Source organism: Camelus bactrianus, chromosome 6, assembly GCF_048773025.1.
Source record: "Camelus bactrianus isolate YW-2024 breed Bactrian camel chromosome 6, ASM4877302v1, whole genome shotgun sequence".
Lineage (NCBI taxonomy): Eukaryota > Metazoa > Chordata > Mammalia > Artiodactyla > Camelidae > Camelus > Camelus bactrianus.
The window spans coordinates 1482359-1497219 of record NC_133544.1 but is presented as its reverse complement, the minus strand read 5'-3'; the positions used below and the strand labels follow the sequence as shown (position 1 = coordinate 1497219).

The 14861-nt window shown below is 56.8% G+C and overlaps 2 long non-coding RNA genes across 5 annotated transcripts; one reads left to right on the top strand and one right to left on the bottom strand.

Moving 5' to 3' along the window:
- Positions 1–2446: 2446 nt before the first annotated feature.
- Positions 2447–6349, bottom strand: LOC123612430 (uncharacterized). 3 transcript variants are annotated; one of them, XR_012507313.1, is made up of 3 exons: positions 4241–6349; positions 4004–4135; positions 2447–3832 (listed from the first exon to the last, which is right to left on the bottom strand). It is a non-coding gene; the product is annotated as an uncharacterized LOC123612430 (long non-coding RNA). The 3 variants fall into 3 exon arrangements; XR_012507312.1 differs by lacking the exon at positions 4004–4135 and having other exon boundaries at positions 4241–4425; positions 5235–6349; XR_012507311.1 differs by lacking the exon at positions 4004–4135 and having other exon boundaries at positions 4241–5718; positions 5883–6349.
- Positions 6350–6352: 3 nt separating this feature from the next.
- On the top strand, positions 6353–8058 carry LOC123612436 (uncharacterized). Of its 2 annotated transcripts, none has more exons than XR_006719679.2 (3): positions 6353–6507; positions 7080–7185; positions 7694–8058. It is a non-coding gene; the product is annotated as an uncharacterized LOC123612436 (long non-coding RNA). The 2 variants fall into 2 exon arrangements; XR_006719681.2 differs by having other exon boundaries at positions 6859–7185.
- Positions 8059–14861: the final 6803 nt, after the last annotated feature.

Below are 14861 nucleotides of genomic sequence, written 5' to 3'. Positions count from 1 at the left end.
GCATGCTGCAGGCTCAGAGTGAGGGAGCGCTCTTGTGTCGCTCACCCAGCGACACGCCCCGTTCACGTCGCCGAGGTTTGTGGCATTTGGTTCCATTCTGTGCTTATAATGAAATCTTCCACGCTGAGTCTCTTTGCTGGTTTTTTAAAATTGAAAACCCATATAGAGCATTTCGATACCACGGAAATACCACGCCGCGCAGATTTCTGTTCCAGCTCTGACAGAGTAACGGGCGGAACTAACCCTCCCATTTGAAGCAACTAGAAAAGGTAAAATACACAGCAGTATTTCTTAGGCACTGAGAACACACATTGCAAGAGAGGGATTTCTGTCTAATAGACAGGAAAGAAATGAAGCGATCTCAGGGGGCCCCAGCCTAGTGCCCGGAGGTGGTACCCAGACCTCGGCACAGATCCCAGGGCTCCCTGGGTGGAGGACACAGTTGAGGATTCGGGGAGGACAAGGTGTGTAGGATTTGCAGAGCAGGGGTCTGAAGGGAGAATGCCTGGAAAGGCGAGGGCTTCAGAGCCCGCACAGGCTCCCCCAGGGCTGCCAGCAGGGTCCTGATCAGGGTGCGCAGCTGAGGGTGTACAGGGAACCGACAAGGATGCAGAAGAGCTGCACAGTGCTTCAGCCACCTGACTGATGGAGGCCCACAGCCCCCCGCCCAGCAGGAGCAGAACACACAGCATTTCAAGTGCACCCACAGCACTGACCCCATTCGGCTGTATTTGGGGTCATAAAGCGCGTCTCAGTAAATGTAAAAGAATTCAAATTTTCCAACTCATGTTCCCCATCCAGATGGAATTCACTTGCAAATCAGTCACTGAAAGAGATCTGGAGACTCCCCAATATTTGACTGAGCAGCTCACACTCCTAAACAACTCATGGTTCAAAGAAGAAATCAAAACGGAAATTTTTTTGAACTGAATGAAAGTGAAAACCTGACACATCAGAGCCTGGGGGCTGCTGCCAAGGGAGCACTTAGAGGGAGTTTCAGCGCGAGACCCTGTGTAATAACTAAAGGGAACAGCTTCAAGTCAACGACGGCCCTTCCAACCTGAAAAACTAGAAAAAGAAGAAAAAAGCTGTCCTAAGCCAACATAAGAACGAAAACGATAAAAAGCAGAAATCAATGAAACTGTAAAGAAAACCAGTAAGAGTAGAAGCTGATTATTTTAAAAGATCAAAAACGATCAACTTCTATCCCAAACGAGCAAGAAAGGAGAGGGGAGGCTAAGACGACCAATATCGGGGACGAAAGAGTGGGCGTCGCCTAACATGCCAGGCATTACGGAAACCTGCGTGCTGTGAGAAACATCTAGCAAATCGAATTGATGGCACAGACGGAGTGGAGCACTCCTCCAAAGATTCACTTACGAAGGATTAATAATCTAAGTAGTCCAGCATGATAAAGAAATTGAGGTTTTAATTAAAGCCTTTACAACAGGGAAAAGGACAAGCCCAAATGGCTTCCGAGGAGAAGTTGACCAGCACCGAGGAGGGGGCAGCGCTGATTCTCCACGCCCGGCTCTGGGAGGACGAGGAGCCCCCGTCACTCGAGGAAGCCGGCCTTGCTGGGACCCGTGATCGTGGCGCCACAGGGAGTGATGCCGGCAGCGGTGTCCTCACCGGCAAGGGTGCGTGGCCACACACAGTGGGCACGTACGCGCCCCTCCAATATGGGCTGTGACAGGACACCGTCAGTGTGGGCTTCCACACCCAGACGAACAGCGTCCAAAAGACAGTGTGCAACGAAGACTTCAGAACCAGAAATCCACGAGAGGTGGTCCCGCTGAAGACAGAATGCGCGACTAAGGGGTGCACTTCATCTACAAGAAAACTGAACCCGGAAGATGGGACGGGATACGTGAGTCCAGCCTAAGGAAAGGGGAAACCCAGGGAGCACGCACGGAATGATGCCTCTGGTGACGGCAATGGAGGTGCAAACACCGGTGAACCGAAACCAGAGGAGACAAGCGCTAATGCTTGATCCGAGGGGACGAAGCCTCTCGGCAGCCTGAGGACACGAGAGGGCTCCCCTGTCCTGACAGAGGTGACCGGGCCCCACAGAGGACGTTACGCCTGGTGGTAAAGTCAGCACCCAGGCCTTGGAAGTCAGCCCAGCCTCGCCGCGCAGAGCGCCGACAGCGCGCTGTGGTGAGACAGAGGAGCGCGGCGCCGGCGCGGGGAGGAAGCCCTGGAACTCTCGCTGTCTGCAGCCCGCTGCTAGAGAGGAGACTCAAGGTGATCCACAGCAACGATGCAAGTGAATCAGGGAGCTCAACGAGTTGCCAAATATAAAGCAACATAAAAATCACTTGCACAGATTAAGTAATACGATAAGATGCTGTTAAGAGTCAAAAAACACACAGAACTGTATGCAATATCTTTTGTAATAACCTTTAATGAAAAAGAATATGAAAATGAATATACGTATGTGTATATACGTGCATGACTGGGACTTTGTGCTGTGCACCAGAAATGGACACATTGTAACTGTACTGCAATAAAATAATAAAATAGAAGAGTCAAAAACAGCAGGTCTCTGGGGATACGTGTGCTGAGTAACGCACAGCACCTCTCTAACAGGAGCTTCGTTGGTTGACCTTGGCTGAAGACACGACGGACCTAAATAAATCAGGGGTCCAAGGTCGTCATGAACGGGAGGACTCAAAAGTGATGAAGAGTCCCTGCACATCGTTCTAAAGATCAAATAAATGTGTTTCCTGTCTCTATCCAGGCTGAGTGTTTCAAGTTGATTCACAAAATTAATATACAAGATGGGGGAGGGTGCAGCTCAGGGGTAGAGCACGTGCTTAGCAGGCACGAGGTCCTGGGTTCGATCCCCAGCACCTCTGTTAAATGAAAAATAATAATAAATAAATAGATAAATTGTCCTGATTACCCCTCCTGCTGGAGAGGCTCCCTCCCCGGGTACCAGCACGGCAGAAAACAGGCGCTGCACACCGGGCGGGTGAAACACTGCAGGTGAACGCGCAGAACCGCCAAGGACAACAGGCGGTTTCGTGTCAAGAGTGCAACACACGAGGGCAAGTTTGGGGCATCAGATGCATCAAAGTTTAAAATTCTGTTCAGCGAAAGAGACCATCAATAAAGCAAGAAATACAAGTCTGGTCTGAGAGGATATATTTGCAACCCACATCACCAATAAAGCATCACTACCCAGACACATAAGTAATTCCTGAAAATCAATAAGAAGCAAGCGACCCGCAGAAAACGGAGCCCGTGGCAGGAAACCATAAATGCGGAGAAAACAATATGCGCTGAGCACGCGAACGGATGCTCAACTCCACCGCTGACACCAAGGAACACAAATTAAAACAACGAGATGCCATTCCTCAGCCTTCAGAGTGTAAAAAATTAACAAGCCTGACACCGCTGAGTGCTGCCATGAATCTGGGAAAGGAAGCCGCAGCCGTCGCTGGCGGGAGCCTGAACTGGTGCAGACGCTCCGGACGGCGGTTTGTCGGTACTTAATGATGACGATGATGGTTGACGCCCAGCACTGACTACACGCCAGGCTCTTACAGCCCTGCGCACGTTCGAGCCCCTGGAAGGCTGGGCTGCTCCCCCTGCCAGCCCCACACTCCCCTGTGAGTGGAGACCTCCGCAGGCCAGCGGCTCGGGCGCCCGCGAGGCCCGGCGGGGCGGCCGCTCGTCAGGGCGGGAGGGGGCGATCGGGGATTTCCCTGGAGGGGGGAGACCCACGGGGCTTCGTCCCCGCCACGGGATGTTCTGCCGCGGCGAGAAAGACGCCAGCCTTCCCTTGCTGGGTGTACGTCAGCTGCCGTGGATACACTTCAAAAACCTGATGTGGAGTGAAAAAAAAAAGTTGCAAGAGTTTTCACACTGTTTTACCATTTACGTAAACTTTAAAATGCCTCAGCTCTTGTTTGCGGGTGTGTGCATGTGATGGAAAACGCGAACAGAGATGGGAGTGACACACCAACCCTCGCCAAGCAGCCCTGTCCTGCTCCACCTCACGCCTCCGGGAGAGCTGTCTGTCTCAGTCTGTCTGTCAGTCCGTCTGTCTGTCGGCAGGAGCCGAGGCTCTCCAGGAGGGGAATGCGCTCGGGGCCGCAGGAGCCAGGTCTGACGGAGGAGCTGGGACCTGCAGGAAGGTGCTTTCAGTGCTCCTGGGACACTCGACATTGGAAATCTACTCATGTGACCCGTTATAATTCACGAAAGCGGAATAAACATGGGCTCAACTTACTGCAATCGAAGAAGCCCTGGTTAAGATCCGCCCCCGCTCAGGCGAGAACTCTTCGCGCGGTGGGAGTGGAGGGGATCGCGTGCTCAGTGAGGCATCAGAGGCTCCCAGGGAAGTCTGGGACGCGATGAGGCTGTCAGCCTCACACTTCTGTTCCACTTCCAGGCCCCACCGAGGCAGCACGATTTCTGAGAGCGATGAGGACGAGAAAGACAGAGGCAAACATTGTCGCTTGCCAACAGTATAGTAGAGTATAGCAAATCCATGGGGAAAAAACAATGAAAAACTAGTAAGACAGTTTCATAAGACAGCCAGAGGCAAGACCCACATCTAAAAGTCCATAGCTTTTCTATATACACCAGGAGTAACTTTAGAAGAAGCCATCCGAAAAGACACAAATGAATTTATTTACAAAACAGAAACAGTCTTATGGTTCCCAGCGGGGACGGGGGGTGGGAAGGGATAAATTGGGAGGTTGAGGTTTGCAGATACTGACTACTATATATAAAACAGGTAAACAACAAGTCCTACTGTACAGCACAGGGCGCTACATTCAGTACCTTGCAGAAATATATACTGAAAAAGAATATGGAAAGGAATGTATGTATGCTGTGCACCACATTGTAAACTGACTAGACCTCAATAAAAAAAAAATCCGTCCCCATTTGCAATCACCAGAAAAAGTGTAAAATTCTTGGGGAAAAAGAACTCACAGAAACACAGACAAACCTATGGGAGGAAAAGGTAAACTTTGTCAGCAGCCACAAAAGAAAGTCTGGGTAAATGGGGAGAGAGATCCTGTCCCGAAATGAGAAAACAGAGGCTGTCAAAACGCCGGTGGTGCCCGGAGCGATCTGCTCACGAATCCCGGTCACGCTGCAGTTGCACCTCCCACGGAACGCGACACGCTGACGGAAATCCACCTGGACGAGAAGGCACGTGGGCGTAGCAAGCACAATTTCCGAAAACCAGAAGGAGCAAGGAGAACGGGACTCACAGATCAGGCACACGTCAATCCGGGAACAGACCCGCGCCTACAGACACGAGGAGCTAACGGCTGCTGCGCTCTGGGGAGGGCAGGGGGCCGCCGGCGCGCCTGGAACAGGTTGCCCGGGGGGCAAAGGTAGGTTTCTAAGCCGTAAACACAGGTAATGCCTGCAGATTAAAAAGAGATACAAAGACACGAACACACAAGATAAACAATGTTTGGTTTTACCTGTCACCAGGGACAAGCCAGCTCAAGCAACGATGAGAAACTTTTTCACCTGCAACACTGGACGAAGGGCAGATCGATACTTCCTCATGGTGCAAAGGGGTAGGCTAAGCCGGCCCCTCCCGTGCCGCTGGTGCGGGATACTTCTGCAGCCTTTTCAGGAGACAGTTTGGGAATATCTGCCCGGAACTTCCACGTGTGCCCCTCGACACAGCCTGCCCGCCGAGAGCGCTGCTCCAAGGGTGGTGCACATAGGACGGTGACGAGCCTTGGGCACAGATGTGCGTGGTGACAGAACAAAACAATTAGAAAGGGAAGGAAAGGGGAGAGGGGGGTGGAGCGCATGCTTAGCATGCACGAGGTCCTGGGTTCAATCCCCAGCACCTCCATCAAATAAATAATAATAATAAACAACTAAATAAACCTAATTACCTCCCCCACCAAAGGGGAAAAAAAAGGAAGAGAAGGAAAGAGAAGCAGCTTAGTTCTTTGTCAGCAGAGGAGAGGCTGTGACCCGGACATGTGGTGCACAGGACCGCGAATGCTGCAGCCATCAGAAAATAAACAAAAAAAATAAGGTGGAGCTGTGTGTGCCAACTTGAAAGCTCCCAAGACACTGTGCTACTTATGAAAAGGGAGGCGCAGACGACCCGTGGACATGCAGGAGGCCACCCCGTCCTGGGTGTGCCCCCGTGCGCGTCCACGGGGAGGCGTGGTCTGGGCACCTCCCCACTGAGGCCCCGGGCAGGAGAGGGGCCGAGGGAAGGGAGCCAGCTTTGTACTCCAGATCTGGCCACGCGCACGAAGGGTTCCCAGACATCCGCTCCTGTGTGACTCATGTAATTCAAACAAATGACCGTGACCAGAACAAAGCATTAGGCGAGGCCGCTGTGGCGCAGGTCTGCAGCACAGAAGGCAGGACGCACGGGGAGGAGGGTGGGGCTGAGGTGTTAGGAGGCAGACAGACTGGACTCCGGGGTGGGGAGGCGTCCCGGGAAGAGGAGAGGTGAGGGCCCCGGATGACCCCAGGGCTTGAGCGGAGGGAGACAGCCGCCAGGTGAACCGGGGCGTCGCGGGGAGCGCAGGTGAAAACCCGGGGGTGGATGGAGAAGATCGGGGAGACCTGGACCAGGAGGAGGGACGGGACCACAGGGAGGAGCCCTGAGACTCAGCTGGAACCTTGAAGTCCTATCTGTGGAGGGCGGGAGAAGGGGGGCTTTGGGGAGGGGCTGGGGGCTGGAAGGGGTCATGTTGGCGGGAAGGGGCGGGCTGGGCACAGCAGACTGGGCTGGGTTCTGCGCCTCCCTTTGTCTTCTTAAGGATGGGCGTCAGGAGAGCACATCTGAGCCCTGGCGCAGCGGGCGGGGAGGCCAGGGCGTAGGAGCAGGGCCTGTCCTCTGTCCCACAGGCCTCGGAGGCAGGAAGTCGAGTGGGGCTTGGACGCGTGACACCAGCCCCTCCATCCAGACGGCAGGGGGAGGCGAGCAGCCAGGACAGGAACGGAGGACACTGGGCATCAGCCCATTAAACAGCTGGGGTGGCTCACCAGCAGGGCGTGGGGCCCACGGGCTCAGGTTGACGTGAACCTGGAGGTCCCCCATCCTGGCTGAAAATGTTCGTGCCCCCCAGAGAGACGTCGGTCCACACCTGGCAGGCAAGGCGTGGGGCTCGCCTGGGCGCCTCCTGGGCTGCGGCACTGAGATCAGGGCCTGGGACCCCATCTAGACAGTGACGGGTGAGTCCCTCCAGGGAGAAGCCCCCAGGGTGGAGGTGCAGGGGCCACCCTCTCTTCCTGGGCGTGGGCCCCCAGAGCCCCGTGCTGAGAGGGCAGCTTCACAAGATGAGGGACCCAGCAGCCTGGCCCCCAGAGAGCCCGGGTGAACAGACCCCCGCCCACCCACGTGTGGGGTTGGAACCCAGCTGCGGTTGTTTTCAGCCAATGGGGTCTGGGCTGCCTGGCACATGGGCACCAGCTGCCCACCCTGCCAGACAGGACTGCAGGAGGCCCTGAGGGAGGGGAGGGTGGGGGCAGCTGGGCGGGCCTCCCTGTGGACCTGAGTGTGAGGGGAGCTGCCGAGGGCGGTTGAGGAAGGGACCTGAGGTCCCACAAGCCCCCACCTTCTCAGCCCAGTGACGTTTCACGACTGGAATAAGAATCCCAGAGCAAGATGGGAAAATTCACATGTGGCCTTTTTGGAAGGAACGTAGCTTTCAGGTTAAGAATAAACACGCTCTTTGTCCAGCCCCAAGGCCCCAGCTCACGTTCCACGAGGAAGAGTGACCACCCCATGTGGCATCAGTCGGGACCAACTCCACGGAAAGGGGACGGGGACCTTACCTAATCAGAGGCCTGTCGTTAAGTACGCGGTGGTTCCATCTTGGAGATGCACAGCGTCGCCCAGCCCCCATCCCTCACCGGGAAGAGTAATTAGAACGCAAGGTCATCTCCATATAATGCGTTATGACTTTAATATCAGTAAACTCCCCTTAAATATTAGATGCAGAGAGGAAATATTAGTGAAATTATCGCAGACTAATATGATCAGTTTCCTCTAGGATAAAAGGTGATAAATGTACTTTAATAAACTCAAGAGAATTATATGTGTCATATTCGTGGTTCCTGTCAACTTTATTTAGAGTGAAATGCCATTGTGATAATTAGTTGGGTTTTACTGTGTTCATTAAAAGCTTTTCTAATGACCGCTTGGAGGAACAAGTAAAATTAATTTCTTTCTTGAACGTCGGAGAAATTCATCAAACAAACAAAAAGTGAACTCCAGGGCCTGTGCGAGACCTGGTGGGGGCCGGTGGGTCTGCGTGCCCTGCCTTGGGGACGGTGCTCGCCCGTCTGTCCCTGGCATTTAGAGTGTCCCAGAATGCGGGATGCAGGCCCCAGGGGGAGGTGCTGATTGTCCCTCTCAGGTGCCATTGAGTCAAGATTTAAAGGCCGCCTCCTCCAGGCAGCATTCCTTGACTCTTCCGATCTCAGGCCCTCTCCTGCCTGGCCTGCACTCCCAGACCACAGCTCCTTCATCTCTGGAGGCCAAAGCCAGGCTCTTCCTTTCCTGTGGCCTCTAGGGGTCCAGCATGGGGACAGCACTCAGGAGGGCTCAGGGGCCAGAACCTGGGAGTCTGCCCAGCTCAGTGTCCCAGCTACCACCTTCCATCCAGCTGGGAGCATGCGTGGCCTCCAGGCTGCAGGTGTGACCAGAAGAGCTGCCTGGGGAGCCTCGTGGTGGGACCTCGGGCCGTGCCGGGGAGTGCGGCTCAGGTGGATGAGAAGGAAGGTGGGGCGGCTTGGGACGTTGGGTCACCTGGCTGAGGCTGCTCAGCAGAGAGAGAAGAGATAAGACCAGATGCCATCCAGCTGGTGCAAAATGCCATGATCCTTTCCTCCCCCTGTGCCAGCTGGAGCAGGCACCCCGAACTGGGGCCTGGGCACCCACAGGTGTCAGGAGGGCCTGAGAACCTCGTCGGGGAGCACCCCCACCGCACGCACACACACGCACACACATGCACACGCGGGCACACTCACACACCCTCCCACCTGCCAGGTTGGGATTTCATGGTCCTGGTCCTCCTGGATGTCTCTGTGGTCCCCTCAGGGTGATGGGAGGATGTGCGGGGACCAGGCCTCAGCTAACTCTGGCCCAGTCTCTGCCTCTCTGGAGCCTCTCAGGTGAGCAGAGACAGAAAGGGGCTTCTTTCTCTGATAACCACCCAAATCTGGTAGCCACCGCCAGCTCGCACGCCCTGGGTGCCAGCCTGACCCAGGGCCCTGACTTTGAGCCACTCAGGATTGGGCACTGCACCCCCGCAGAATTCAGGGGACATTTAAGCCTGTGCCTCAGCTTCCCGCAGGACCCCCTCCCAGCCCCGCCTGCAGCTCCCCGCTGCCCCCACCCTTGGGTGGGCTGTCAGGCCAGGGCTCACCTGGCCCGCCGTGCGGCGGTGCTCCCACCCTTGCTTGGCTGACCATTTTCCTGGGCATTTCCGGGGGGCCCGCCCTCTCTCCCACTCCCTGACACGTGAGGCCTCCCAGCTACAATGGCCTGAAGGTTTGTGTCCCCCCAGAATTCATATTTTGAAGCCTAACCCCCAAGGTGGTGATATTGGAGGCGGGGCCTTGGGTGATTAGGTCATGAGGGTGGAGCCCCCATGACTGGGATCATTGCCCTGATCCAGTGGCACCACGGAGCTCATGCTCCCCTCCCGTCCCGTGAGGATGCAGGGAGGGACGGCCGTGCAGGGCCAGGAAGCTGGTCCTCTCCACACACTGATCTGCCGGTGCCTGGATCGCTGACATCCAGCCTCCTGAGCACGGAGGAGCCTGGATGCTTGGAAGGCGCGCTCTTATCTGAACGGGGCGTCGCTGTGACGGCGGGGTGTCTGCTGAGGGATGGCCCTGCCGGCCAGCACGCGGTGGGGACGGGGGTGGTCGCCCTGAGCAGGTGGAGGTGCTCGTCACAGCAGCGGCAGGGCGGGACCCGCTGCGTCCCCCAGAGCCCGCCGTGGGAGCGTGTCTGATTAGGGGAACGCTGAGCTGGAGGGCAGGGAGGTATTTTTGCATTAGAGGTGTCTGCCGCCAGTGACGCCCGCAGGCGGGTAATTTAGCTGGTAATCACGCCGGCGCGCTGTTTACTCATCATTAGAAGCAGCACCTCGTCGCTGGGTGGAACGAGGGAGAGACACACTTAATTAAGCCGGGTGAGCAGCGTGTGCGCGACCAGAACCGGGCCCGGGGACCAGGGAGGGCGGCGGCAAGCCTCCACGCAAGCGAGTCAATCAGGGCACCTTAATTGGAAAGCAGTAATAAAAAGTAATGGAGTTTAATACATAATTTAGATCGTTACCCGCTAAGCTAAGGCCTCCTGCCTAGGTGTGGAGAGAAAACTGTTTATCTGGGAGACGGGCAGGATCGCATCTGTTTCCTAACGGAACGCTCCCCAGTCGACCTCAGTACGCGCCGTCTGTTCAGCCAGGCTCTGCGCTGCTGCACAGGCTGCAAGTCCGCACGTTAATTTTTGACGCGACACGCCTGGCGCTTCTCCCCTCCCTGGGAGTGGCTGCTTGTCCCGTGGGGCTCCTTGTCGCCGTCACCGAGGTCCACGTGAGGGGCATTCAGTCGGCTGCCTCTGGTGTCGTCGCAGGAGGCCGCTGGCCCCCAGCTCCTTCCTCATTTTTATTTGATAAAAGAAGAGATGTTGAAGAGAGGGCCTTTTCCTCCCGAAAACGGTCCGGTCGCCACAAGTTCTTCCGTTAAATACCAGGAAGGAACTTCCTGACCACCCCTTCCTGGGGCTGAGCTGTCAGCGACTCATGCCGTCCTTAGATTTTCTCAGCCGTCCTGGGAAGTCGGGGTGTGCCCACTCACCCCATGCCCACAAGAGCAGGCAGAGAGGCCCGGGGTCAGGGCTGGCCGTGGGCGGGGCTGCTGACCTCGCAGCCCTCGGAGCCGGGAGGGGAGGAGTTGGATCCCAGCTCCCGGGTGAGGGAACTCGGGCCGACTGGGTAATGGCAAGCCTGGGCCTCAGTCTCCAAATCTGCCAAGTGGGGATGGGCGTGCCAGGTGTTGTTGGGTCGGGGGCGTGTGTGAGCAGGGCTGACAGTTGCTCCTGGCCCCCTCCCCAGTCAAGCTTCCCTGCCCCACCCCCAGCTATACAGGGGGCACAGGAGGAACTTGGCTAAGATGCGGGAGACCCACCCCCACTGCCATGCACAGTGCTGGGGCCCTAGGTGGGGTCCCTTTCTCCCTGACCTCTGTGTCCCGTCCACAAAGCAGGGTGACGATAATGCCTTCCCAGGGGCTGGGGCTGCTGTCAGCAACCCCATGCCATCACCATAAGTCTTGCTGATGGGCTGTGGGGCTCTCCTTGGGCTCATGGAGGGGCAGCTGTCCCAGGGACCCCAGGCCCTCATCCTGGGAGGCTGGACTTGGTCACCGACCCCTCATAGCTCCTTTGACTGCTGGAGGACAGGAGGCCAGGCGCACACAGCCTGTCCCTGTCCCTCGGGTCCCGTCGGGTCTCCAGTGCCTCCAGCCTGACCCTCAGCGTTTCCATAGCAACACCTGGCAAAGGTGAGGCACCACTGCACCCTCACTTCCCGCTTTCCTGAGGAGCAGTGTCACCAAGACCAGAGGGTCCCCACTCTGAGAGACAGCCCCTGAAGGAGTAAGGGACTTGGGAGCCACCCGGGGTCCCTGGGAGATGGGAGCCATGGGGCCCAGGGACCTTCCACCAGCTGCGCAACCAGCTGTGAGACGCAGGCTTCGTGCAGTCGTACAGATAACCCGGGGGCAGTGCAGCTATCTCACCTCGGTGGTACCTCTCCTCTCCCTTCCTGTCTCCCCTGCTGTGGGGCAGCGTCCAGGGACTGGGGAAAGGTCTCAGCCCCTGGCGGCGTGACGGGGTGAGGCACCCCCAGCCCTAACAGGCAGGACAGTAGGGAGAAGGCGCCCTTCCACCCTCTCAGAGACCGAATGCTGCAGAAGCTTCTGGAATAGTCACCTCCCGCCCCACGGTGCCTTGTGCCCCGGGAACCCCAGGCGTGCGTACATGCCTTCCGCAAACTCTCCCTGACACCCAGTCTCCCGACACAACCAGGCGTGGCCCTGCACGCATGGACGAGCCAGGGTCCAGCCTGGAGGAGCACCCCAACCCCCAGGCTGGAGCAGGGGAGACCAGTAGGATGGGCCCTTGGTCAGAGGGCCCAGTGGGGAACCTCCAGCGCGTCCCCAGCCGGCTGGCCTGAAGGTCTTGGAGGCAAGGTCCCTCGTCATGTCTTGTCCATCTCTGGGCCCCACTAGGTGCCAAGCACAGGCTCAGGCCCATGGAGACACAGGGTGGGCAGGCCCCCAGCTGTGGGGCAGCGGGGCCCCTGGGCCCTTCCCGGCAGGACAGGGAGCCGTTGAAAGCTCGTTACCTTTCATTCACTTCCGCATAAGCGGCCAGGTGGGCTGGTGGCCCCATGCGGAATCACACGAGGTCACAGCCCATGCCGCGGGGCCGTGGCCACCACTCCGGAACAAAAGGAAGGGCTTGTTTACAAACTGCCCGTTGAAATTTAAGTTGCCAACATTGGCATCAGGCCTCGCCTGCCAGGCCACCCGGATTGGAGGGTAATTTATGAAGATTGCTTTACCTGTGGCCGCGCTGGTCTGTGTCTGCGAGTAATTCACACCAGGCTCATTTCGGATGCAGTCAAAGACCCCCGTATTTCACTATGACAATGTAATCACAGAGCCACATTAAAAAGTCATTATTGTTTAGAATCCAGCTTGGTTTGAAAAACACTTACTATAAGATTCAACAGCCTTTGTAAATTACTGGAAGGTTTACTCAAGAATGCTGGGAGCCGTGATTTAGACGGGGAACTTACCACTTTATTGATTCTGTGGGATTTTGTCGGTTCCTGCATTTATGGGGAATGATTAGTGAGTAATCAGAGTAATAAACCCCTCCCTGTGGGTTCATAAATAATGATGAATTGAATTTGCGTCTCAAATTTCCCAGGCAAACCGCTCCTGCTCCAAGGAGTCTTGAGACTCAACTTTGGGGTCGTTTCACTGGGCATATGGAAATCAGTCATCTCGAAGGCAGAGGAGGGTTTTTTCCTTGACTTATCTTGCTTCCCGGGGCCACCCTGGGAGGGACAGGACACAGCGTCCTGGGAGAGGGGCCGCTTAGGCAGGACTCCACCTCCGGGCGGGCACCCAGCACTGGGGACACCCGGCACAGAGCTCCGGCCAACCCTGCCCTTTGCAGACGGGATCTACGTCTGTCTACATCTGGACAAGTTGTGGTCCCTTGCGCACCGTTGGAGAGGCTGGGCTCAGGGTCTCCGTCTGGGTTTGTCCTGAGAGCTGGGAGCACCAGCAGGCACGCCTGAAACCAGATGCTCACAGCGGGCTCATAGCAGCTGGGGACCCCGGAGCTGGGCCACCACGACACACTCCCCTCCACCCTGGGAGCCTGAAGCAGGGCCCCCTCACATGTTCACCATCAGCCAGCTCGGGCTGAGAACCCAGCTGTCCTGACCCCAGCCCAGGACCTGCCCTCGGCAGCTGTGTTCGCCTGGAACTAGTGGGTTATTTCTAGAAACTTTTTAGAGCAGTCTCTCCTTAGAAGCTCACAGCACACACAGCGCATCAGAAACCTTGGGAAGACGGCAGTAAAGAAAGTGTTTCAATGTGTTCGATCATGTTTCCTTCCACTGCAGACACACTTTTGACCCCCAGGACACCTGCCCGAGCTCACGGTGCTGCACAGACATGCTTGGGGAGCCGCCAGGACTTGGCACGAACATTGGCTCACCGTGCATCATGCTCGGTCAGTGTCTTGCTCGTGGGCACAGGGCATGTGGCCTCCATGTCCGCCCTGCTGCTCCTGGGGCACCTCTGGGTGAGCCCCACTACCCACCTCGCCTTGCAGGGTCCCAGAGCTCATCTTCCCCATGGAGCCCAGCTCAGGACAGGAGCACAGCCGCCACTCTCCAGATGAAATAGAAACTGAACTTGGAACTGAACTGGGTTAAACTGGCGTTGGCTTAGACTGAACTGAAAACGGAACTTGGAACTGAACCGGGTTAAACTGGCGTTGGCTTAGACTGAACTGAAAACGGACCGGAAAGGAGCAGAAGTAACGGACGAACTGAGCTGAACTGAGCTGCACTGTGATCTAAAAACCAGGCAGCAGGTAGAGACAGGCAGGCAGGGCCGTGCCCACCCGGCCGGAGGAGAGGACACCGATGGAGGAGACGTAAACCCGGCCTGCCCCTTGCCCTAGGAATCCTCGGGTCAGCACTGCTAATAGGAACTGAAAATTAAAGAAGACGTGCACTGATGGATTTTCTTTAACGTGCACTGAGCCGTTCACAGAGGACATCTCTGGAAAAGCCACGCCCTAGACTTTGGAGGTCGCAGCAAGTCCGTGGCGAGCCCCTGGGGTCCTTCTATAATCGGCACCTGTCTAGGACTCGGGCAGGGTGTACACTTTGCATTTGAAGAGCGGTCCACTGGAAGCCGGTGTCTTCCTGCTGGGCATTTACAGACAGACCCTCAGCCACCCCATCAGGCCATCAACATGCTCCCTTCCCACCCGCAGGGCTCCCGGGGCCCATGGAGCTCACCGTTCAGAAGGGACACACATGACAAAGAGGTATCGCTGTCCTGAGACAGGGTCACACTGGTCTGCCCGGAGGATGCCAAGAAAGCTTTGGGCCTTGTGGGGCCTGATATAAAAACCAGTCTGGGTGGATGAGTGGACACCCGCCCACAGCAAAAGGCAGCCAGGCTGGTGAGCAGGAAGAGGAGCAGAGACAGACCACGGAGGTCGGGCAGAGGGGCAGCGCGTCCGGGGGGCCGGGCCCAGGGCTGTGCCTGGAGCGGGGGGGGGGGGCTGCGGGGGCAGC